General features: G+C 29.8%; 1 pseudogene; it reads left to right on the forward strand.

Annotated features, from left to right (window-relative positions):
- Positions 1–24,562, forward strand: part of LOC123904781 — a 47,659-nt pseudogene extending 23,097 nt beyond the window's left edge.
- Positions 24,563–25,228: the final 666 nt, after the last annotated feature.

Raw genomic sequence — 25,228 nt, forward strand, 5'->3', positions numbered from 1 at the left:
ATAAATTTTATAAAATCCACCGTTGGATTGAAAATTTATATCATATAGATCATATGTATAAAATTCCATACGAATCCAAAATCATTTGATATGCTATTGCGACACATAAAGATTAACGGCACATAAAAAAGACGCAACCGTTAATTTTGATGTATCTCAATAACATATCAAATGATTTTGGATTTGTCTGAAGTTTTATATAAATGATCTATATGATATAAACTTTCAATCCAACGGTGGATTTTATAAAATTTATATCGGTTAAAACGTTATCGAGTGGTGTAACATTTGATGTTAAACTAGTTGGTGTCATTTGATCCTGACTCTAGTAATAAAATTACGAGCAAAGTAAATTATATGAATAGTGCGCACGATTCCCAAACGACAAATAAAAAGGAACGGAGGGAGTAAAAATTAAAAATCATTTCAAAACGGTTCTTAACTGTTTGTTGTAGAGAACAGTTTTCCACCGTTGCATAAAATTGGCGAAAATTCAATATACTACCGCAACAGAATGTTGAAATAGTTGCCTTTGACGCTCTACGAGAACGGTTTTTTTTACATCTCAGAATTAGGCGTTGCAGTAGACCCAAAATGTTGTCGCGGAGGTATGATTATATGAATATAAACAAGAACAAACATAAAATAAACTAATGAACTTTTATTTGATAATTTTTTATTTTTATTTTTTATAAATTAAGAGCATCTAGGCATCAAAGATTGAGTAGATATTCCAACGAAGTTGGCACACCTAAACACTCTCATCCTATACCTATATCTCATATTATTATAAATAAAAATAGAAAAAAAATATGTACATGAGGGCTAGACCTTACCCCAAAAGTAAAACAAATAAAGTAGTACAAACTAGTCATCCCGATAGAGGGAATTCACAAAGGGCTCGAGTTTTCGGTTTTCAAAAACCACCTCCCATTTATTGGGACCTGTGAGATGTTCCACCCCTAAAACGAGTGTTATATGGCTTCCCAACACTCCGAGCCAATTGTTTTATCTTCTTCGCTTTACTTTTAGAAATAACAAGGGTGAACTTCTCTCCATTCGCCGCTGAGGCCCAAGCTTGTTTAATTAGTCGAAGGTATGCTTGGACCACCTCATCAAACTCCTCATCCGGCAATATCACAATCTTTTGCGTTGTATCGGGTATAGCACGAGCGGAGGCATCAAAATCGTTAGCCGTCGTGACTGTAATATCTACCGGGGTGAAAGAATTTTCAATTTCTACCGCATCAGCTTGCTTCACTGGCTGCATATCTGGAACACTCGATGAGTTATCAGTTGTTTCCTCCGCTTCTTGGTCCAACTCATGTTTAGTAACAGTAACACCATCCACATCATCAGTGGTCACTTGTTGCAACACTAGATCATCAGTTTGAATATCTCCAAGAACAATGTCATCATAAACATTATGTAGCGTCATACTAAAGGAGGTTGAATATTGGACAACTACACCATCATTAGCATTCGGAGTTGCGCCAATATCCTTACTTGGAATTTTATATATATATATATATATATCTGTGTGTGTGTGTATCCTTCAAACTGACTAGAAAATGTAATTAACGGTTTAAACGTTTTTATTGAATACCGTTGATCTTGATCTTCCTCAATAACATATCAAATAATTTTAGAATTTTGTAAAACTTAGCATAAATGATCTATATGATATAAACTTTCAATCTAACGATGAATTTTGTAAAATTCGTATTCATTAAATCGTTATTGAGCGGTGTAACATTACTCAAATGTTACACCGGTGTAATTTGATCTCTCTCTCTCTCTCTCTCTCTCTCTCTCTATATATATATATATATATATCCTTCAAACGGACTAGAAAACGTACACATGGAGATAATAAGGATGGCATACCTACACATTAGTGCCATAAAAATTGGAATACAAAGAGGCAAAACTGTCAAATGCTGACTTCAATATCTGTCACGGTCGTGACGGTGCTTCCAGACACAATCTTCTCATTTTTTGGGTATGTCACAGCCGTGTAAGGGTTTAAGTCTCACGAGAATAATATTCTACAACCAGCAATTCATTCATTTTCAAACCAACTGGTTTACTATCTATTATTTGATTGACCAACCCGTTTAAGTCTGAGGAGCTATATATATATATATATATATGGGTGCCCCTAATATGGTCCCTAAAAAAAAAGGTCCACCGGTGATCCTTTAATTTTGACCTGCAAATACAGGTTACATCTTTTTTTGGCTTTTCCTTTTTATTTTTTATTATTTCATTCAACTTTATCTTGTTACATGTGTTCTTACGTTTATGCCCTGACTCAAATCTATCCGTTAGATGTATCTCACGCTTCACACCATGTAAAATGTCAAAGTTTTCAGAAAAATTAAAACACAAAAAAGTAAGCACAAAGATCTTCTTTGCATAACAAAATAAGCTTGTTCTTTGAAGCCATGGTGAACTTCTTCAACCATAGCATATATGGCGCCGCCACCGACCACCACCAACCTACCAAATTTCACTCTTTGAAGGGCGGCAGTAACAAGACGGTGGCGTGCGGGATGACGGCAGAGATGTAGTACGACGGTGGCGTGCGGGATGACGGCGGTTGTGTGCTGGACGACGACAGGTTGCAAGGTTTATTAGATGCAATGAACTTCATTATCTTTTTCTTTCTTCATACATTCATCTTTGAGAAATTTTAGGTTCCCAATTTTGCAGAAAGTCGTCATATTTAATTTTCAATGAGACCTTAAATACTAAAATCATCTCAGTTTCAAAATTTCTCAATCAATTGAATTTCTTATATTTAATTCAACCATATTCAAGTACACCATAACACTAATTATGTGATCGCAAGGGATTCCAATGGACTCCATCCTAAGGCAAGAGCATTTTATTTCCATACTCGACGGCCAGTAAGAAACATGCCACTCACTCCCAGATTTGCAGTATTTAGTAACAATATATATATAAAATGTGGCAGTTTGTTTACAACTAATCACCTTCACAACAGATGACCTTTGCAGAATAGACCGAAAAAGGAAAAACATGTTTTTTGTGTACAACTTTGATGCTGATTTCTCCAATTTGTGAAATTCTGTTTGCAACACACGGTCACCGTGCATTGAAGAAAAATCAGCTTCAAGCTCTTTGAACCTTAAGTATTCTGAGCATTGGTTGAAATGTTGTAAAAACTCAGTCAAGTTGTTGCGGTAATTTACAAATTGACCTATTTTAGCATGCAAGCCCTCACAACGGGACGTTGTTCTAAATCCACCAAAAAACTTGCCGCGTATATGTGCTGTTGCCCACATATCTTTCTTTTCATACATATCTAAAACCCAAGGGTTATCCTCAACGCCACACTCTTTTACCATTTCATTCCACTTTCTTTCAAAATCAACAATTTCATAATCAAACAACATACATTTCTTAAACAAGGCTGTGAATCGGGGATTCTTGACATTGCAAGTAGCATTTCTTGCAAGGTGCCACGCACACAATCTATGATGAGCTTTGGGAAAGACTCTTCTAATAGCATTCCGCATTGCTAAATCTCCGTCAGTTATCACAGAAATTGGCATCTTCCCTTGCATTGCTTCTAAGAATGTCTCAAGCAACCACACATATGTGTCTTCAATCTCATTTGCAACAATAGCAATACCAAACACAATTGTTTGGTTGTGATGATTTACTCCAGAAAATACAACAACCGGACACAAATAACGATTTTTCTTGTATGTTGCATCAAAAGCCAAAACATCACCAAATAATTTATAGTCAATTTGACTTCTGCCATCACACCAGAATAAATGTTCCAATCTTCCTTCTTTATCAACAGTATGTTTCCAGAACAATGTTGGATCATCATTCTTCAAAGAGCGTAAATATGATAATGCAGCTCTTGAATCAGTACCTTTACTACGCCTTTCTTTATCAACTTCATTGTACATGTTCTGGACCGAAAAGGTGAGATTTTGATAACCTCCAGCTTGACCAGCAAATGAACCAAAAATTTGAGAAGTTCTAATGCCAGACTTCCTAAAAGAATGCATTTGGAGTATCTCATCATCATCCATACCCCTATGACCAGATAGAAAGGAAATAAACTCTTGTTCAACAAAATTGTGATTGTGCACGTTGTTAATGTACCTAATATACCAGCGTTGATTGTGATTATCAATGTGCACAACACAATTAGCCTCACATCCGCAACGTGTGTCTGCTCTAGCTTCACGTTTACGAATTTTATTATTCTGAAACCTATCTTCTCTAAACCCTTGTCTGTAGCAAACAAAATTTTGCTGCACAACTTCTTTATGCTTATTTCTTCTAACCTTGCTTTTGCGGGCAGAAAATCCATTCATTCTAGCATACCAATTATAGAATGTAAAAGCCACCTCAAGGTTTGGAAAATGGTACTTCTTCATATCATCTTCAGTTATCATCTTGAAATTAACACCACCCATATCTTCTAACCCATTTACAGAAATCCCTACATTATATCCTTCAAATCGATTTTCACCTTTCATGAAATCCTGCAGCAACAACAACAATGAGTTGTCAGATAAATTGAAATCCTTCAAAACACAATTAACATAAACAATATTGATTCACTCATGGTTAAAAATAATTTTAAAAAAAAAAAACCAAAATTATTAAAAATCACAACGTAAACTATGAAGATGGAAACAATTAAAAAAATAAATTTCAATTATGAAGATGCAAAACCCAAACCACAGCTACCCAAAATTATTGTAAAATTAACATTTTTTTTAAGGCAAAAAGAAAATATAATTATATCATAAACCACAACACAAGGGGTGTTAAAGGTTTAGTAAACCAGAGGGAGGGACCGATCACCCAAATCCAAAACACAAAAAAAGGCCAAACTCAACAACCAAACAACATTCCATCTAAAAACAGAAAACTACAACACAGAGGACAAAATAGAAAGCAGCAGCAAAAACAATCCTGCAGCGAGCTATAACATAAGCCGAAGCAAACACTCGAACCATCACCGGGGTTCCACCGCCATTCATACAAGAGACAGGGGCCTTTGGCCATGCGCCCAATAAACCAATTGTAAAATTAACATTGTTTGAATGAAAAACAAGATGGAAATACTCACTTGTTAGAAAGCGACGAAATTATGCAAACGTTGGCGGTGAAACACGGTGAAATTATGTAGAAGAAGCTTTTTCAGTATTTGTGGTGGTTAGATCTATAGCCATATCAGTTACCACCATCTCGTTCAAATCGGTTGCAGTAGTTAGATTCAAATGGCGACGGTGGTTTGTGACTTTTGTTGAGTGGGTATGAAAGAGGTCGGCGACTGAGGCTTCAAAGAGAAACTCTGTTACTTTTGGTTATGAAGAAGAAGATCGTTTTTGATTTTCTGTGTTTTAATCAATAAACGTTGACATATGGCATGGTGTGAAGCGTGAGATATATCTAATGGGTAGATTTGAGTTAAGGGCATAAATGTAAAAACAAAAGATATACAAATAAGAAGATAAAGTTGAATGAAATAAAAATAAATAAAAAAGAAAAGCCAAAAAAGGTGTAACCTGTAGTTGCAGGTCAAAACTAAAGGACCACCGGTGGACCTTTTATTTTGGGGACCATATTAGGGGCACCCTATATATATATATATATATATATATATATATATATATATATATATATATATATATATATATATATATATATATATATATATATCCTTCAAACTGACTAGAAAACGTACACATGGAGAAAATAAGGATGTCAGAATAACCAGCAGCGGACCTAGGGGTGGGCTGAGGTGGGCCGCGGCCCACCCCCACCTCCAAAAAATAATTTTTTTTTATATGTAGGGTATTAATTTAAATATATTATTAATGATTTTAAGTCACCCGGTATATATATGTACAAATATAAATATTAATTTAGAGTATATTATTGATGACTATAAGTAATTCGGTACACATATTAGTTCAAGTATTAGTGTAAATGTTAGTTCATAATTAATTGAATTTAGAATAATAGATAAAATTAACAGTTGAACTAGCGTATATAAATATGAAATGACATAAAAAATATGTTTAATTAATATTAAATTTTTAAAGTCCAATATTTTCACATTTGTTGCAATTTTAGTCCTATCTAAATATTTTTTTTATTACTTTTTTACTGTAAAATTAGCGAATTTTAATTGGAAAAAATTGTGAATTTTGGTCTCAAATTTGATATTTCATCTTTAGATTCAATGTTGGAGACAATAAATCACCTTTATAGCCAAAAATCACAATTTTTAGAGTAAAAATATAGTTTGTTGGTACCAAAATAGTAACATGTGAAAATAGAAGAGCAAAAAATTCAATTTGAAAATAGATTGACTATTTTTCGGCCCACCCACGATATTTTTTCTAGTTCCGCCACTGATAATAACTACACATTAGTGCCATAAAAATTGGAATACAAAGAGGCAAAACTGTCGAATGTTGACTTAAGTGTCTATCATGACCGTGTAAGGGCTTAAGTCTGACGAGAATAATATTCTACAATCAGCAATTCATTCATTTTCAAACCAATCCGTTTATTATTTATTATTTGATTGACTAATCCTTTATATTAATGGAGTGGATCAAGAGTCAAATGGGTTAGCTTTCGCAAATCTTCGCCCTTTGCTGTAATAATATCTTGGCACTTGTCACAGCCGTGACTGGTCTTCAGAATCTTGATCTTTGATTTTCCACCTTCTTAAAGCAAAGTGTAACGACTAGGAAGGCCATAATGCACGAAACATCCTTAGCTTCATTTTCATAAAGGATGTGTCCCTCTAAAGCACATATGATGTCATGATTGAATATCCATCAAATTGGACCTAACAATCTTATTTCCATTTGCTCATGTATTTGGATCTACAAAATGCAAAACAAGAGACAAATAGACCTCCTCTAATTTAACATTAAACAGAATATTCAACGTTTGTTTTGTAAGAGCAATTTTCATAGCATATAGATTCATTTCAACACACACGAATGATTGCATAAATTGAGTATAAAAGCATATAAATGTGTTGCATAAATGAGGCATACAAAAAACATGGAAATAAAAATATTTAATTGGAAATGATGTGGTATGGTAAAGGGATATAATTGGAGGTAAGTGGATGATGTGGTTAAATGAAAGATTATCATTGGTTAAATAGATTAGGATTTAGCTTTGGTGGTGGCTTGACTATTTAGGATTTATAATATAGATAGATAGATATAGATGAATTGAAATACATAATAACCAAGTTTGATATTTTAATTTTAATTTTTTTTACAATTGGTATTTTCATAAAGAAAATATTAAATCTTGAATTAAAATAACACATATTTCAATTGAACTTAATAAATATATAATTATTTGAATTTTATTTTTGGAAACAAATTTTATTGTTGATTAAATAGTAAATATTGATTAGTAAAATATTTTTAATGAATTTCTATAAAAATATTTAATAATAATTTTCATGAAATAAATTTATTTTATTCGATTAAATTAAGGTAATAATTAATAAAAATTATTTTTTGAAAATGGGTAGGGTACTATGGTGCACATCCTCATACTCGTAGTTTGAAAAAATATACGTACCCATGCTCAAACCCTCTAGATACCTAATTAACCATACCCGTAACCGTTACCCGCATTTTTGTAAAAAATAAATCGATCAATTATAAAATATTATATTAATAGAATTAAATTTTTTTTAAATATCTTAATGTTGACTTATGAAAATTATAAACAATATTTTTACTAATCTCATGCCAAAGTTCAATATTTTTGTTGACATATTTACAGTGTGTTTGCATTATGTTATAAATAAATATTTTTATTAAAAATGTGTAATAGTTTAATAGTGTTCTTTTTTTTAAAATTGATGTTCGTGTATTTTTTTTTTGTAAGGGAAATTGATGTTCATATATTATTATATAATAATATAAATAAAATAAATAAATATATATCATATGGATATATGGCGCTACTAAGGAACCCATACCCACATCCATACCTGCTCATTTTTGCGGGTAATTATTCATACTCGTGCTCGTACCCAAAATGTTGGTTTTTTAACGTACCCATTGTGAATATTTTTTGCGAGTACCCACTGAATATGGGTCCAATTGTCATCCCTAACTGAAAATATAGTTTGTCTCTTGAGGGTTCGAATCAAGCAGTAGAAATGTAGGGTGGGAAGGGTAGTTCAACTGATTGAACTAATTGAGCTAAGTGTTAAAGGGTGCTCGCGGTTCGGTTTGGATCGGTTTTCAGGCAAAAACTCATCCGATCCAAAAATAAATTCATTTGCGGTTTGGTTCGGTTTTGGATGACAAATCAAAAAAATACGATCCAATCCGATCCAATATTATTCGGTTTAATTTGGATCGGTTTTTGGATATCCAAATTATAAATTGTAATTTTTTTAATAAATATAAATATTATAAAAAAACGCTACAAAATAGTAGTTTGACATATTTGACAAAATAAATATTAAGTTTGATGTAAAATATAACATATAATATATTGAAAATTAATATTTTGGAATGACAATTACCAATTATATTCGAAACATATAAAAAGTAAAAAAAAAATTAAATTAAACTAACATATAGTATTATCAAAATTTAAAATAGATTAAATTAAACTAACATATAGCATTAACAAAATTTAAAATGAAAAAAAAAAGTTAATGCAATATATATATATATATATATATATATATATATATATATATATATATATATATATATATATATATATATATTTATAGGGGTTTTCTAACTTAGACCCTAGTTAGGTCTAAGTTAGCAAGGTGCACCTTTTCAATTGGACCAAAATACCCATTCTTTTAATTTTTGAAAGAATAGAGCAACAGAGGCATTTCTGTAATTTTACATAAAAAAAAATAACAACACGCGCCCCACCTTCTTAAACAATTAATAGACGTGGATCCAGTGTCGCGCGCGTACGGAAGGACCATGGTTACAGACCGTTGATTTCCATCAGACAGCCAAGATGTGATCTCATTAAGACTGTCTGATCAATCAGACAGCCCAGATCATCCTGATCTATCAGATCATCCTGTCTGCGCCACACTAGATTATAAGCTGGAGAGAGAAAATTTTGCTTTTGAAAAAGGCAGCCACGTGTCAGCATATGAATGGGTCTGCGTGATTTTTTTCATTTTATACTTTAAACTCGATTATTTCGTCGTAAATTAATTTTTTATTTTTTATTTTTTATACCAAAATTCATAATTTTTTTTTCTCTACAAATAGAGACTTGGTTCGTTTGATTTGGACACCGAAAAAAAAACGCAATTTTTCACTACTTTAAACTCGATTATTTCGTCGTAAATTAATTTTTTATTTTTTATTTTTTATACCAAAATTCATAATTTTTTTTTCCCTACAAATAGAGACTTGGTTCGTTTGATTTGGACACCGAAATCCTTCTGAAACCATTTATATGGTAGAATGGTTTCAGAGAGTTGTAATCTGAAACCATTTTGCTGGTAGAATGGTTTCAGTAAGTTGATTATTAGTTATTTGCTTCTGAAACCATTTAGCTTGTAGAATGGTTGCACATAGTTGTATTCTGAAACCATTTTACTGGTAGAATGGTTTCAGTGAGTAATTTATTAATTGTGTTTGCTTCTGAAACCATTTATCTGGTACAATGGTTTCAGAGAGTTGTAATCTGAAACCATTTTGCTGGTAGAATGGTTTCACATAGTTGTAATCTGAGACTTGCTTCTGAAACCATTTAATTGGTAGAATGGTTGCACATAGTTGTATTCTGAAACCATTTTACTGGTAGAATGGTTTCAATGGGTAATTTATTAATTGTGTTTGCTTCTGAAACCATTTATCTGGTACAATGGTTTCAGAGAGTTGTAATCTGAAACCATTTTGCTGGTAGAATGATTTCAGTAAGTTGATTATTAGTTATTTGCTTCTGAAACCATTTAGCTTGTAGAATGGTTGCACATAGTTGTATTCTGAAACCATTTTACTGGTAGAATGGTTTCAGTGAGTAATTTATTAATTGTGTTTGCTTCTGAAACCATTTATCTGGTAGAATGGTTTCAGAGAGTTGTAATCTGAAACCATTTTGCTGGTAAAATGGTTTCAGTAAGTTGATTATTAGTTATTTGTTTCTGAAACCATTTAGCTTGTAGAATGGTTTCAGAGATTTGTACTCCGAAACCATTTTTCTGGTAGAATGGTTTCAGTGAGTTGATGTAAGGTAGTGAAAAATGAGATTAAGGTAGTGAAAAATTGCGTTTTTTTTTTCTGTGTCCAAATCAAACGAACCAAGTCTCTATTTGTAGAGAAAAAAAAATTATGAATTCTGGTATAAAAAATAAAAAATAAAAAATTAATTTACGACGAAATAATGAGATTAAGGTAGTGAAAAATGAGATTAAGGTAGTGAAAAATTGCGTTTTTTTTTCGGTGTCCAAATCAAACGAACCAAGTCTCTATTTGTAGAGAAAAAAAAATTATGAATTTTGGTATAAAAATTAAAAAATAAAAAATTAATTTACGACGAAATAATCGAGTTTAAAGTATTAAATGAAAAAAAATTAACGCAGCCAATCAGCTTCTGACACGTGGCCTGCCTTTTTAAAAAGGTTTCTCTCTCCGCGTTTGGGCTTCACCCACTCGCGCCTGTCGGCGCGTGTGGTGCACGCGCTTTGGTTTTGGCAAATAACAGCGTGACACGTGTCCTGGGGGGGAAAAAGAAGTGGGGGGCGCGCGTAAAATTGCAGAAAATTACAGAAATGCCCCTGTTGCTCTATTCTTTCAAAAATTAAAAAAATGGGTATTTTTGTCCAACTCAAAAGGTGCACCTTGCTAACTTAGACCCAACTGGGTCTAAGTTAGCAGCCCCCATATTTATACTAATAAAAAGATAAATAAATACTAAAATATATGTATGCGGTTTGGTTCGGTTTGGTTCGGTTTTAAGAAATCAATCCGAAATCCGATCCGATCCAGCGGTTTTCACAAAAGAACATCAAAACACATCCAAAAAATTTTGGTTTTTTGCGGTTTTCGGTTTTTTTGAATCGGTTTTCGGTTTTTATTTGGATTGGTTTGGATTTGAGCACCCCTAGTTGGAAGTTCAAGATTCAAAACAAAATAATTAACATACTACTAATTTGCAATTCAAAAAAATAAAAAAATAGGAGAAATGTAGCATTGTTAAATTCTTTTGAGAGAGAGTTTATTGATTGCATAAGACAATATTGAGAATATACGGCATGACCAAAAATTATTTTCATCAGGAATCGAACTCAAATTTTCTAAAACAATTTGCGTTATAAAGAAGCTCATTAACCACTAACCACTATGTCTTTGTTATGCTATAAACAATATTTCTTTAATAACACATTTATAAACATTCTAAATTGTTCGTCGTAATGAATATTTAATTAAATTTAAACAATAAATTTATAATTTTAGGTATATATTGCATACATTTTTTTTTTTTTTTTGCAACTTTCAATCAAGATTCGAAATATTATATATATACAACACACAAACATATCATCATTAAATTAATATTATGGCAATATTAATAATATCATAATTAATTATAATAAACTATTTCCTTTATATATATCAATTTTTTATATATTTTTAATTTGTAACTACTTAGCAATTATGAACAATTTTTTATTAAAAATATGTTGATTATTATTTTAAAGTAGTCTATAGTTAGAAGTTTCCCTTCCGGGCTGGAACTCTTACCATGCATATAAAATACAATATTCCTACCAATTATGCTGTTATGGATCGGCTAAAGTCCAATACGCGTCAAGGGCCGTCATCATTGGATAAGAACAACAAGTGGCACAAATGACCACAAAGCCAATATATGAGAACAAATAAAAGACTCCATACTCCTACCATCCGAAACATTCTCCAAGTAAAGGACAATCCAAGTGTTATATGTGGCAGATTCTCTACACATAGAGGACTCCACTATACTGTAAACCCTAATATTCTCCCATATATGCATTCATACATCAATCCCTATGTATGACATTTGCATGTCCAATTTACACTATTTTAATTTTTCACCTCATTCAAATACCGACTTGAGTGTTGGAGTCATAACATTTTTGCAGGTACCTTTTTCCCCATAATGACCAAAAAACCATCTCATTATCACCACCCACAACTCCTACCAGATCAATTATCATCATCTAAGACAATCATTTCTCAACAACAGGTTGATAAGCTATACTCACGGGGCAAAATAAGTTGATTTTAATTACATAAAAAGTAGAATAAAATATTCATTCTTAAAAAATTATGTTGCATAAATTGTCATAAGTTGTTAACATATTATCCCATTCATTTCTTTTTTTTTCCTAGTAGTTTAGTGGTTAGAAATTTCACCTTTAAAGGTGAAGAAGTGGAGTGTTCGGGGTTCGAACTCTGACTCTGCATAATATATGGGATGTCCCTACCAATTGCGCTAAGCTCAGAGAGACTTATCCCATTCATTTCTATTAGTTCTAAATATATGCATATATAACTTATCAAATGATATTAATTGTCTCTAGTACTTACATATGCTACAATAAGCTTTTTAAATAAATAAGAAAAATCTTATTATTTTTTATCTACTATATGTCAAATGATATATAATATCAATTTGATCTCTACCAATAATGAGTTTTTATTTAAGGAAAATAAATTAATCATAACTGTATTCCAAAAAAAAAAATGATATTGTCATAACAATAAGGTTTAAATACAGTTTTGACCCCTCAAATTTTAATTGTGCGATTTTAACCTCATAAGAAAAAGAAAAGAATATATTGCTTCAAAATATATATATATATATATATATATATATATATATATATATATATATATATATATATATATATATATATATATGCTTAAGAGGGTTTTGTTTGGTCCCCATTTATCTGCACTCTTTTTTCAAAAGAAAAAAAAAATTATATACATCAAAAGTGTAAAAAAAAATTATATAGTTATCAATCATAATCGGTTTGATTCGGAACTCTGACGGGGCGTGGGTGCACGGTTTTGTTGGAAATATAGGCTTTTCGAATATCCTTCATGCGGAATTATTGGCAGTGTATCATGGTTTAGTTTTGGCGTGGGAGCTGGACATTAAGGATTTGTGGTGCTATTCTGACTCCAAAATCGTGATTAAGCTGTTATCTAATCATGTAAATGAGTGGCACCACTATGCAGCGATTATCTATAACATAAAGGATCTTCTCACTAGAAACTGGAGGGTTAGATTGGTGCATACTCTTCGGGAGGGGAACACTTGTGCAGATTTCTTAGCCAAGTTTGGAGCTCGCAACCCTGAAGCTTATTCTCCAATAGCTGTTCCGCCGGATGAAATGAGTCTTCTCCTGCTAGCTGATGCTAGTGAGACTATTTTTTCTAGATAATTTTCTTTTTGTGTTTTCCTTTTTTCTTCATCTTGTACCAAAAAAAATCATAATCATTAAATTATTAAAAACTCTAAAATTACACATGATTAATTGTGATTAATTAATTGAAAGTTTATAAAATAAATATAATAAAAGATTATGAATTAGTCCCTACCTCTTGTATAGATAATCAGTGTTGAATGGCAGTGAAAATTCCATAGTAAAGCATTGTAATAAAATAAAAATAATATAATCAACATAGTGTGACACAAGATACTTGAGTCCCTTAACTATTTGGTCCTGAATTCGATCCCTGGCTGGTGCGTATGGAGAAGCATTTGTTGAGAGATGTCAACCCCTTAAATGAATCTCAGTTACCTCGAGAGGATTAGTCTCTGTAGTTGCACGCGGAGGATACCTTTGGTTTAAAAAAAATAAAAATAATAAATTTATCATGAATATTCTAACATTTTATTATCTTCTCAATTTTAAAGAATTTGTTTAAAAGGCAAGATTAAAGAGAAATTAAAAATAGTGAAATTTTCCATATAAGGAACATACGATGAACCTACCCATACTTTAGCAAAAGGAATGAAAAATGTCCACATAATTATTATTTTTTTCTACATAATTACTAATAAATAAAAAGTAGGATAAATACAAATCTGACGAAATAAAAGATACATTCTCTTCAATTATATATACACCTCTTCTTTTCTTTTTTTGGTCACTCTCTAGTTGTGTAACATTTGTAAAACATCATAGCACTAAAAAAGTGAAAAAAATTGCTTATATAAATTCAACTCTCATCTTAGAGTGGTATTCTTGAGTACTTTAGTAGATCAAAAAACAACATTACAAGACAATGGATTGTGAGAGATCTAATTTCAATGTTTTGATTGTAGACCATGATGATGCTTCTTTGAAATATCTTGCTAATGTACTCATGGAATGGCAATGCATAGGTATGTGTCTCTATTAATTTATTTGGTTATTCATATATATAGCTATTGATATTTTATGGATTTGGACCCTTTTCAAATCTATAAAAATTTGATTGAAATTCATTTTTTTTTTTATTTATTTTTACTAAAATCAGTATACCAATGCTTATTTTTCGAACCTTTTGTATGCCATGATAATCTCCAAAGATATTCAATTACAATGGTTGTTGAGTAAATTTAAGTATATTAATGAGTTTTCGGGCAAATATTTATTTTCTCAATATTGGTTTTTTTTTTTTTTTTTTTTTTTTTTTGACAATTACTCAATAGTGTTTTGTTTCTTAGAGAAATGGATCTCTAGTAATCGACTAGAATTTAGTTGAGGTGAATAAAATCTAATAAATTATTGTTTCAATCATGATTCGAATTTAAATCATATTAAATTTTTCTACTCCGTCCGTTCCTTTTAATTTATCGTTTTAAATTTCTGTACATATGTCAATCCACAACTATAATCACTAATATCTTTAATTATCTTTTATAAATAATTATGAAAATTTTATATTTTGAAAATACGCGTCGAGATAAATTGAACATCTTATATGCTAATATTTATTTTTATATATTACTAGAAAATTACGGTCAAAGTAGATTTTGTGAATAGTGCACACGATTCCCAAACGACAAATAAAATGGAACGGATGAAGTAATATATATGTACAAATGTTATATTAATAAAGCCAAAAAAAAAAAAAATTCTATTCAAATTGATGTTATAGAAAGATGTAAATACAAGGTTTTGTTATGCTATTTTAAAGATTAAATATCAAATAATAAAAAAATGTTTGATGGAAATTTATCTATATTATATATATATATATATATATATATATATATATATATATATATATATATATATATATATATATATATATATATATATATATATATATATATACCGTAATTAATAAAGAGAATACATAAGTTTTGATGTGAATTATAATACCAACAATATCCTTGATTTTTTCTTTAGTAGCAACAAAAATCTTTTATTAACAAACTCGTCATAACATAAGACACATTTTTTTTATCAGCCAAAATCTTTTATTAACAAACTCACCATAATATAAGACATTTTTTTTGGACATAAGTTAAATACAGCATGCGCGGAACGCGCTTGCCTGACGCGCTAGTATAAATAATTATGATAAATTTTATTATGATAGGGGTGCCAACACAGTTGAAAAAAAAAAAAAGGATTGAATTAGCTTTTATTTTATCATCTTTCTTCTCTATTTGTTGACTCGACTCATTGGAAGAATATATATTTTTTCTCCAGAAATTGAAATATATGAAATACAAGCATTGAATTTCTAACTTGTAATATTCCAATTCAAGTTTATCTCTATTCAAGTTTTTGAGCATTGATCTACTCACCAATCTTAATCAGAGTAACCATACACTCTTGCCTTTTTAGTGCTCTTCTGTTTTGGCATAATTAAGAACACCATGATCAATTGTGCCCTTTATTTATCTCATGCTTCTCTTGGCTGCAAGTGCTTTTTTTGTTACAAGTTATTGGCAAAAACTACCTTTCTTACAAGTCGTTGGCAAAACTACCCTTTCTTCTAGAAAGGTAGTTTTTGCCAACAACTTGTAAAAAAAAAAAGACGCTGCCAAAAATCAAATTTATTGTAGGTGGCAAACTCTAGGTTGTTCCATAAATCTACTCACCAATCCAACATTATTACTTATGTCAAGTCTAGTGTTACAGATATATCTCAAAAGATCTGCTTGTATAGTGTAGTATCTACAAATTCACCACTTGAATTTTTGCTAAGTTTTGAACCTGTCTCCAATGGTGTGATGGTTGCATTACAATTAACCATTTTGAACCTTTTCAAAATTTCTTTGGCATATTTCTTCTAATGCAAGAAAACTCCTCTATCAGTGTGTTTGAATTCCATTCCTAGATCTGACATTTCAAACTCTTGCATCAAGCTGAATTTGAAGTTCATGATCTCTTTCTCATTAGCACTTATGATTAAGTAGGTCATCAACATAAAGACACCGAATAATATGATCAAGCTTGCTTGAGCCTTTCACATATATGTTCTGAAACACACTTAATTTTGCTTCCTAACCATTATACTTCTATTCTTCCACTCATCTATTCCATTATGTTGTGGTGTGTAAGGAACAATAATTTCATGAACTATATATACCCTCTTGTTCACAGAATTTTGCAAATTCATTAGAGATATATTCACATCAACCATCAGTTCTCAAAATTTCTTAATGCTACACTCACTTTCTTTTTCAACTAGTAGCTTAAATTTCTTGAACTCAGTTAACACATCACTCTTTTTCTCAATCATATAAATCCAAACAAACTATGAATGTGACAAAATAGCAGTTACCTCCCTTACTGACTTGGCCATGCAAAATTCTTTACAAAGTTGGCTATGCACATTTTTCTTCAAATTCAACAAGTTTAAGCTTCTGAAATTTAAATGACCATATCTGTGATGCCAAATTCATTTTTTATCTGCAAATCTAACACCTCTATAGCGACTGATTCTTCAATTGTGTAATAGCCATCAAAATCACTATAAGCCAACTGAGCCTCATATTTGTCAACCTCATAGAATATTTATTGTAGGGACAATTCCTTGTATAATGGCCAAACTTCTCAAAACAATAGCACGATCACTTTCTTCATATTCACCTTCTTCTTTGAATTCTTGTTAGTTACACGCAATTAGGCTCAACTTGCGCGTATCTCACGGGCCAAGTTATGCTAGCTTTGAGCCTAAGTTACGCTTAACCTGCGCCTAACTGCTGACAAGCTCTAACTAACAAACTAACAACATGTAACTAACATTATCGTTATTAAGCTTGCTAGACAGCAATACTAAAACATGTATCACAAACAACAATTTCAACCCTAGGAGTATTTATGAAACATTTACTTTTTATGTTGTTGAGTGTTTTTTTTAATGGCTTTTATATTGTTGAATGTATTGCCTTCCGCTCTATATTTGACAAGAAAGGTAGTTTTTGCCAACGACTTGTCACAAAAAAATGCGCTTCCAAAAATCAAATTTCTTGTATTTGATTTTATATTCAAGTTAAAAGTACCACTATTCTCTTTGAATTCATATTGCGAATAAAAGTTATTCCTTATGCATAAGTTGTTGGGTTTTTGTATGTTGGCTACATTTTGCAAAAACATCATTTAGCCAAGTGTTGAGACAGATGTGTATACATGTGACTCCTTATATTGTTTTAATGATCTTGTTTCTTCTATTTGGTTTTGAATTTCAGTTAAAACTGCTAAAGATGCTCAACAGGCTTTGGTCACTCTTCATGCCAATGAAGGCCTTTATGATCTCATAATTTCAGAGTTCCATCTACTAGGAATGAATGGATTAGATTTTCAAAAACATATACAAGATCAATTCCATATACCTATAATAAGTAAGTGTCAATTCTTCAAAATTAAATCAATTATTCTCACTATTTTTATTTCAATTATTCTGTAATATAATCATATATAATTTGGATAGATGATTTGGAAATTAATTATTTGAATTAAAAAATAGTGAGCATTAAAAAATAGATCACCTTAGTAGTGAGCATTAATTAACCAAATTTTCCCATTTTATAAAAAGTAAGTATAAGGTATGATATGTTTATATTGGATTGGATTGGAGAGTTTGTGCGGAGACAAACAAATGAAGTTGCCCATTGTCTAGCTAAGGCGGCAACATTAGCGGCAACATTAACCGACGTGGAAAGTCCATAATTTTAAATAAAATTTCTGAAGAAATTAGGATACCATGTCGGGTATTAAACGACCCGACGTGGAAAGTACATACTTACAACGACGCCTGCATTTACTACTGGCCACAGCCAGTAGTGGAAAGTCCCTTTGGCCAGTAGTGGAAACCCCTTTCTGCACTAGTGGCTCTAAGTTGTATTGAATACATTTTAATTAATGATATGCTATAAGAACCCTTTTGTCAAAAAAAAAAGTTTATATTGGATTTTTCTCTCTTGTTTTAAACAGTGATGTCTTTAGACAACAGACACCATTTGATCTCGAAGACTTTAAAAAATGGAGCAGCACACTTTATAATAAAGCCCTTTTGTGCTGAAGATTTCAGAAACATTTGGAAGTATGTTATAGAAGCAAAAAAACGTAAATTATGTCGTAAGAGAAACAATATTGAAGAATACCAAGGAGATGGAGAATTTCAAGTTGTTAAGAAACCAAGGCTTGTTTGGACAAGATATCTTCACAATATGTTTCTTCTTGCAATAAAACAAATTGGATTGGAAAGTAAGTAATAATATTTTTCAAAGCACATGCAAATATCACTTTTCATGTAGGCCTAAACAAATACACTTATCACAATTTAAACATGACACATAAAATATTTCTAAAATATAAAATAAAGTGCAATTGAATTTTTATATGATCATATACTTATTATGAATTTTCTTGTGCTTATTTTTTTTTTCTCTCACTCAGATGCTAAGCCAAAGAAAATTCGAGAGATAATGAATATACCAAACTTGACAACAACACATATAGCAAGTCACTTACAGGTTGTTCTGCTAAATTACTTAATATATTTCTATAAATTATTATATGATATATTATTTTTATGTGGCACATAAGTCCTCTTAGTCAATCCTTTAAATATTATGTAAAATAGTTATTGTCAATGTTGATTATAGTGAAAATAGGTTTAGATTATTTAGTGTCTCTATTTTGTTGATAAATACAATTTGCTTGACATAAAAGACCTAAATAAGGATTAGAGATGCCAAATTTGGTGACCAATTTGATTTTTTCCCTCTAATTTTTATCGTTATTTCAACTTTTTCTAATATAACTTACAAGTTCTAATGCTTTAGTATAACGACACAACAATTGCAGAAGTATCTCATATTTCAACGGGATGTCGCCGTTAAAGGAAGGGTTGGGGATATATCCGATAAAACGTTGAAATCAAAATTTGCTTCGGATCTTCCAATATCGGTGGTAAAAGAAATTAAGGCAATGAGAGCAAACAAAAATCGCGAGCCGACAAATGAAAATTTGCAAGCATTATCAAATCAAATGGAACATGATAACAATGTTCTTAACTTTGATTGTGCTTCCGACAATGAGGTTGAGTTCAACCAAATGAAATCTAACCTTTCTAATTTTTTGATGGCTGATGACATGAATCTTTTGAATGAGGTATGAAAACTATAGAAACTTATTCAATGCATTACTTACAAATATTTAAATATTGCTTACTAACATTTTTTTGTCCTAAAAACAGATGAATGTGAACCATGATGGGAGTGAATTGAAATCATACATGTTCAATTTCTTTCAAGATGTGCTACCTCTTGAGCAAGTAATGTTGTATCTGTCATTTCATAATTGTCGCAATCACCATTTTTTTGTTCTTAGATGTAGTTCAAATGTCTTATTTTTCAAGTTGAATTTTAAATCTATAATCTATTGAAGTTAAAAACAATGGAATTGATCTTCATTCAACGGCTTGAGATATACTAACTTAAACGACTACTAACTTTTGAAAATATAGAATTGGGGTAGATACATCACAAAACTTATTATGTATTTCTACTTTTCTTTGATTAAATTACTAAAACTTTAACAATGAAGAGTTTATTTTCCTAAAATAGCTTTATATACGATTTTCAAAAGAATTCAGGTTTTCTTTAACTTATATTTATATCTACCTCTTTTATTATAATAAATATTTGACTCAAAATTTTTCACATCACCAGTTATATAAAGGTTGTGATGATGTATCTCCTTCGACTGAAAATACAACATGTGTGTGGAACGAGTCACCAAAAACTTCAAGCCAAAACTCTAATCAGGTAAGTCACATTCACATTGGTGATTATTATGTAGTATCTTGTTGAAGCATATTTTTATTGTGTTTATTATGATTGACTAGTTTCTATAATATTTTAATATATGTACAATTTTATGTTTAATATTTTATAAATTTAGAGTCAATTGATAAAATAAAAAGTATTTGTATATCCCTTTTCTATTTCTATAAATTATATAAAAAAAGGATAACATTTATGATGTGCCTTATTTTATAAGAATTACTTTACTCAAAATTCCTTATTGTATAACAGTTATATAATGGTGGTAATAATTTCGTCTCTCCTCTAACTGGAATCACATCATGTGTGTGGAACGAGTCACTGAAAAGTTCAAACCATAACTCTATTCAAGTAAGTCGCATTAATCATTATAGTATCTTGTTGAAGCATATTTCTTTTGTGTTTGTGATAATTGACAAATTTTTACATCTTTTAATATATACACAATTTTATGTTTAATATTTTATAAATTTAGAGCCAATTTGATAAAATATATATATTTGTCTCCCTTTTCTAAAAATTATTTAGAAAAGGATAGCATTTATGATGTGCCTTATTTTATAAGAATTACTTGACTAAAAATTCATCATTGTATAACAGTTATATAATGATGATAATAATGTTGTCTCTCCTTTAACTGGAATCACATCATATGTGTGGAACAAGTCATCAAAAGGTTCAAGTCAAAACTCTAATCAGGTACTCCCTCCGTCCAAAATTATAAGGGAAAAAAACCCATTTTTTTGTCCCAAATTATAAGAGAGAAAATCATTTTCAAGAATGTTTTTTCCTTATTTTCATAAAATTAAATGCAAATTGCATTTAATTTCTTCTCTCTCTCATTTTCTCAATAAACAACAACCAATAAAAATTGTTTTTACATCTTCCTATGCAACTTATTCCAAGGAAAACCCACAAAAACATACTTCAAATTCTCATGTTTTACTTTTTCTTAATAAGTGTGATTTTTTTATTTTCCCTTATAATTTGGGACGGAGGGAGTATGTCCCAATTGTCATTAGTTGAAGCATATTTTTGACAAATTTCTATAAATTTTTAATGTACACACAATTTTATGTTTAATGTTTTATAAATTTAGAATCAATTTCATAAAATAAAAATTATTTATATTCCTCATTGTATAATAGTTATTTAATGGTGGTAATAAAATGTTGTATATCCTCTAACTGAATTCACATCATGTGTGTGGAACCAGTCACCAAAAATGTCAAGCCAAAACACTAATCAGGTAAGTCACATTGGTCATTATAGCATCTTATTGAAACATATATTTTTTTTGTGTTTATGATAATTGACAAATTACTATAATCTTTTAATATATACACAATTTTATATTTATTATTTTATAAATTTAGAAACAATTTGATAAAATAAAAACTATTTGGGATAACATTTATGATGTGCCTTGTTTTATAAGAATAACTTGACTCGAAATTCCTCATTATATAACAGTTATATAACAGTGGTAATAATGTTGTCTCTCCTCTAAGTGGAATCACATCATGTGTGTGGAACGAGTCAACAAATAGTTCAAGTCAAAACTCTAATCCGGTAAGTCTCATTGTCATTATATTATCTTATTGAAACATATTTTTATTGTGTTATGATAATTGACAAATTTCTATAATTTTTTAAATTTTCCACAATTTTATGTCTAATATTTTATAAATTTAGAACCAGTTTCATAAAATAAAAAGTATTTGTGATATTGTATTCCTCGTTGAATAACAGTTGTATAATGGTGGTAATAATGTTGTCTCTCTAACTAAAACAACATCTTGTGTGTGGAACAAGTCACCAAAAATTTCAAGCCAAAAATCTAATTTAGTAAGTCGCATTGGTCATTATAGTATCTTGTCGACACATTGTTTTTTGTGTTTATGATAATTGACAAATTTCTATAATCTTCTAATTTATACACAATTTTATGTTTGTTATTTTATAAATTTAGAGACAATTTGATAAAATAAAAAGTATTTGGGAAAACATTTATGATGTGCCTTGTTTTATAAGAATAACTTGACTAAAAATTCCTCATTGTATAACAGTTATATGACGGTGGTAATAATGTTGTCTCTCCTCTAAGTGGAATCACATCATGTGTGTGGAACGAGTCAACAAGTAGTTCAAGTCAAAACTCTAACCAGGTAAGTCTCATTGGTAATTATATTATCTTGTTGAAGCATATTTTTATTGTGTTTATGATAATTGACAAATTTCAATAATTTTTTAATTTATGCACAATTTTATGTTTAATATTTTACAAATCTAGAACCAATTTCATAAAATAAAAAGTATTTGTAATATTGTTTTCCTCATTGTATAGCAGTTGTATAATGGTGGTAATAATGTTGTCTCTCCTCCAACTGAAATCACATCTTGTGTATGGAACAAATCACCAAAAATTTCAAGCCAAAACTCTAATCAAGTAAGTCGTATTGGTCATTATAGTATCTTGTTGAAGCATTTTTTTGTTTATGATAATTGACAATTTTCTATAATCTTTTAATATATATACACAATTTTATGTTTATTAATTTATAAATTTATAGCCAATTTGATAAAATAAAAAGTATTTGGGATAACATTTGTGATGTGCCTTGTTTTATAAGAATAACTTGACTCAAAATTCCTCATTGTATAATAGATATATAAAGGTGGTAATAATGTTGTGTATCCTCTAAGTGGAACCACATCATGTGTGTGGAACGAGTCAACAAATAGTTCAAGCCAAAACTTTAATCAGGTAAGTCCAATTGGTCATCTTGCAGAATATTTTATTGTGTTTATGATAATTGACAAATTTCTATAATTTTTTAATATATGCACTATTTTATGTTTAATATTTTATAAATTTAGAACCAATTTCATAAAATAAAAAGTAGTTGTATTCCTCATTGTATAACAATTGTATAATGGTGGTAATAATGTTGTCTCTCCTCTAACTGAAACCACACAATTTTATGTTTAATATTTTATAAATTTAGAGCCAATTTGATAAAATATAAAGTATTTGGGATAACATTTATGATGTGCGTTGTTTTATAAGAATTACTTGACTCAAAATTCCTCATTGTATTACAGTTATACAACAGTGTTAATAATGTTGTCTCTCCACTAAGTGGAATCACATCATGTATGTGGAACGACTCTCCAAGTATTTCAAGCCATAACTCTAATCAAGTAAGTTTTATTGGTCATTATAGTATCTTGTTGAAGCTTATTTTTCATGTGTTTATGTTAATTAATTAACAAATTTCTATAATCTTTTAATTTATACACTATTTTATGTTTAATATTTTATAAATTTAGAGCAAATTTGATAAAATAAAAAGTATGTGTATTCCTTTTCTATAAATTATGTAGAACATGATAACATGTATTATGTGTCTTATTTTATAAGAGATACTTGATTGAAAATTCCTCGTTGTATAACAGTTATATAATGGTGGTAATAATGTTTTCTCTCCTCTAACTGGAATCACATCATGTGTGTTAAGAGAGTCACCAAATTCAAACCGAATCTCGATACAGGTAAGTCTCATTGATCGCCACACTCTCTAATTTACGAATATTTTTATTGTGTTTACTTCTGCTAATAATTGGCAAATTCTCCTGTTATTTCAATATACACATTTTGTTTGTTTAATATTTCATAAGTTTAGATCTAGTTTGATAAAATTGTTTATTTATTTAATTATTTATTTAGTTTCTATAAACTTTTATTTAAGAAGCCAAACATAACTATTCTAGAAATGAAATTTATGATTTACAATTGAATAACTTCTCTAGGTTAGCTCTTAAGGGACCAACAAAATGTTACTAAGCATTTATTTTATGCTTAATAGATAGAATAAATTTACTTGATTAAGATTTTTTCAATCCAACTCATCTGTTTATGGGATATATATTTAGTTGCAAGGAAATGAAAGATTTTCAAATGGGGAAGCATCTAATAGGTTCATGGAGGACAACATGTCTAAAGCAAGCACCTCAGCTGCTACTGATCTGGCAAGTCTACTTGTTAAAATAAATGTTTGTCTATTGAAATTAATTTTGGAATGTTTTCTGATATGAGGTTTTATTTTACCTAATATTAATGCAGGAATTTGATATGGATCTTATTGAAGCTTTGTTGGGTACTATGGAAGATTAGAGGAATAGGAAGTTACTGTGTATCATACATTGTTGCGTGATGATCACATAATGAACTATTCTTTTGTCTTTTACTAAAGAATACATTGTGCGATATAATTTGGTCTTGATTGAAAGCCATGTATGGTCTTTAAGGATCTTGGCCAGACTTGTTTCAATTGACTTTTTTTTATGTAAAATAATTTATGCAGTTTTATATATTATTATAAGTTTATCAAGTTAGTTTATGAAAAAATAACTTATCAAGATACAACTTTTATTAACGAAAATTTATGAATTAACATAAAAATTTATTTATTTGCATAAGCTATTTTTCATAACCTAAAAAATAAGTCGTTGCATAATCAAATTATATATGAAAATTTCCTAATATATATATATGTATTACTGCTAAACTATTCTTTTTTTTTTTTGGTAGATACTGCTAAACTATTCTATTATATGTAAAATCCTCGATCGATGAATAATCACATTTTCTTTGAACAAACACATGTTTTATCGTTATTTTATACTCATTTTTTCAACACTTACAATAGATTTGCAAATTTAGATTTCATATATTTTCATGTACTTTGTTTTTTAATGAGCTATACTATAGATTTGCATATCTATATTTTTCTTGTTCTTAATTAAACAGTTTACTAGTCAACTTCCAAAGTTACTCTTATATATATGAAGTGTAATAAGTTCTTTTTTTTTTTGGGTTACAGAAGTGTAA

This window comes from Trifolium pratense, linkage group LG2 (assembly GCF_020283565.1).
Source record: "Trifolium pratense cultivar HEN17-A07 linkage group LG2, ARS_RC_1.1, whole genome shotgun sequence".
Classification (NCBI taxonomy): domain Eukaryota; kingdom Viridiplantae; phylum Streptophyta; class Magnoliopsida; order Fabales; family Fabaceae; genus Trifolium; species Trifolium pratense.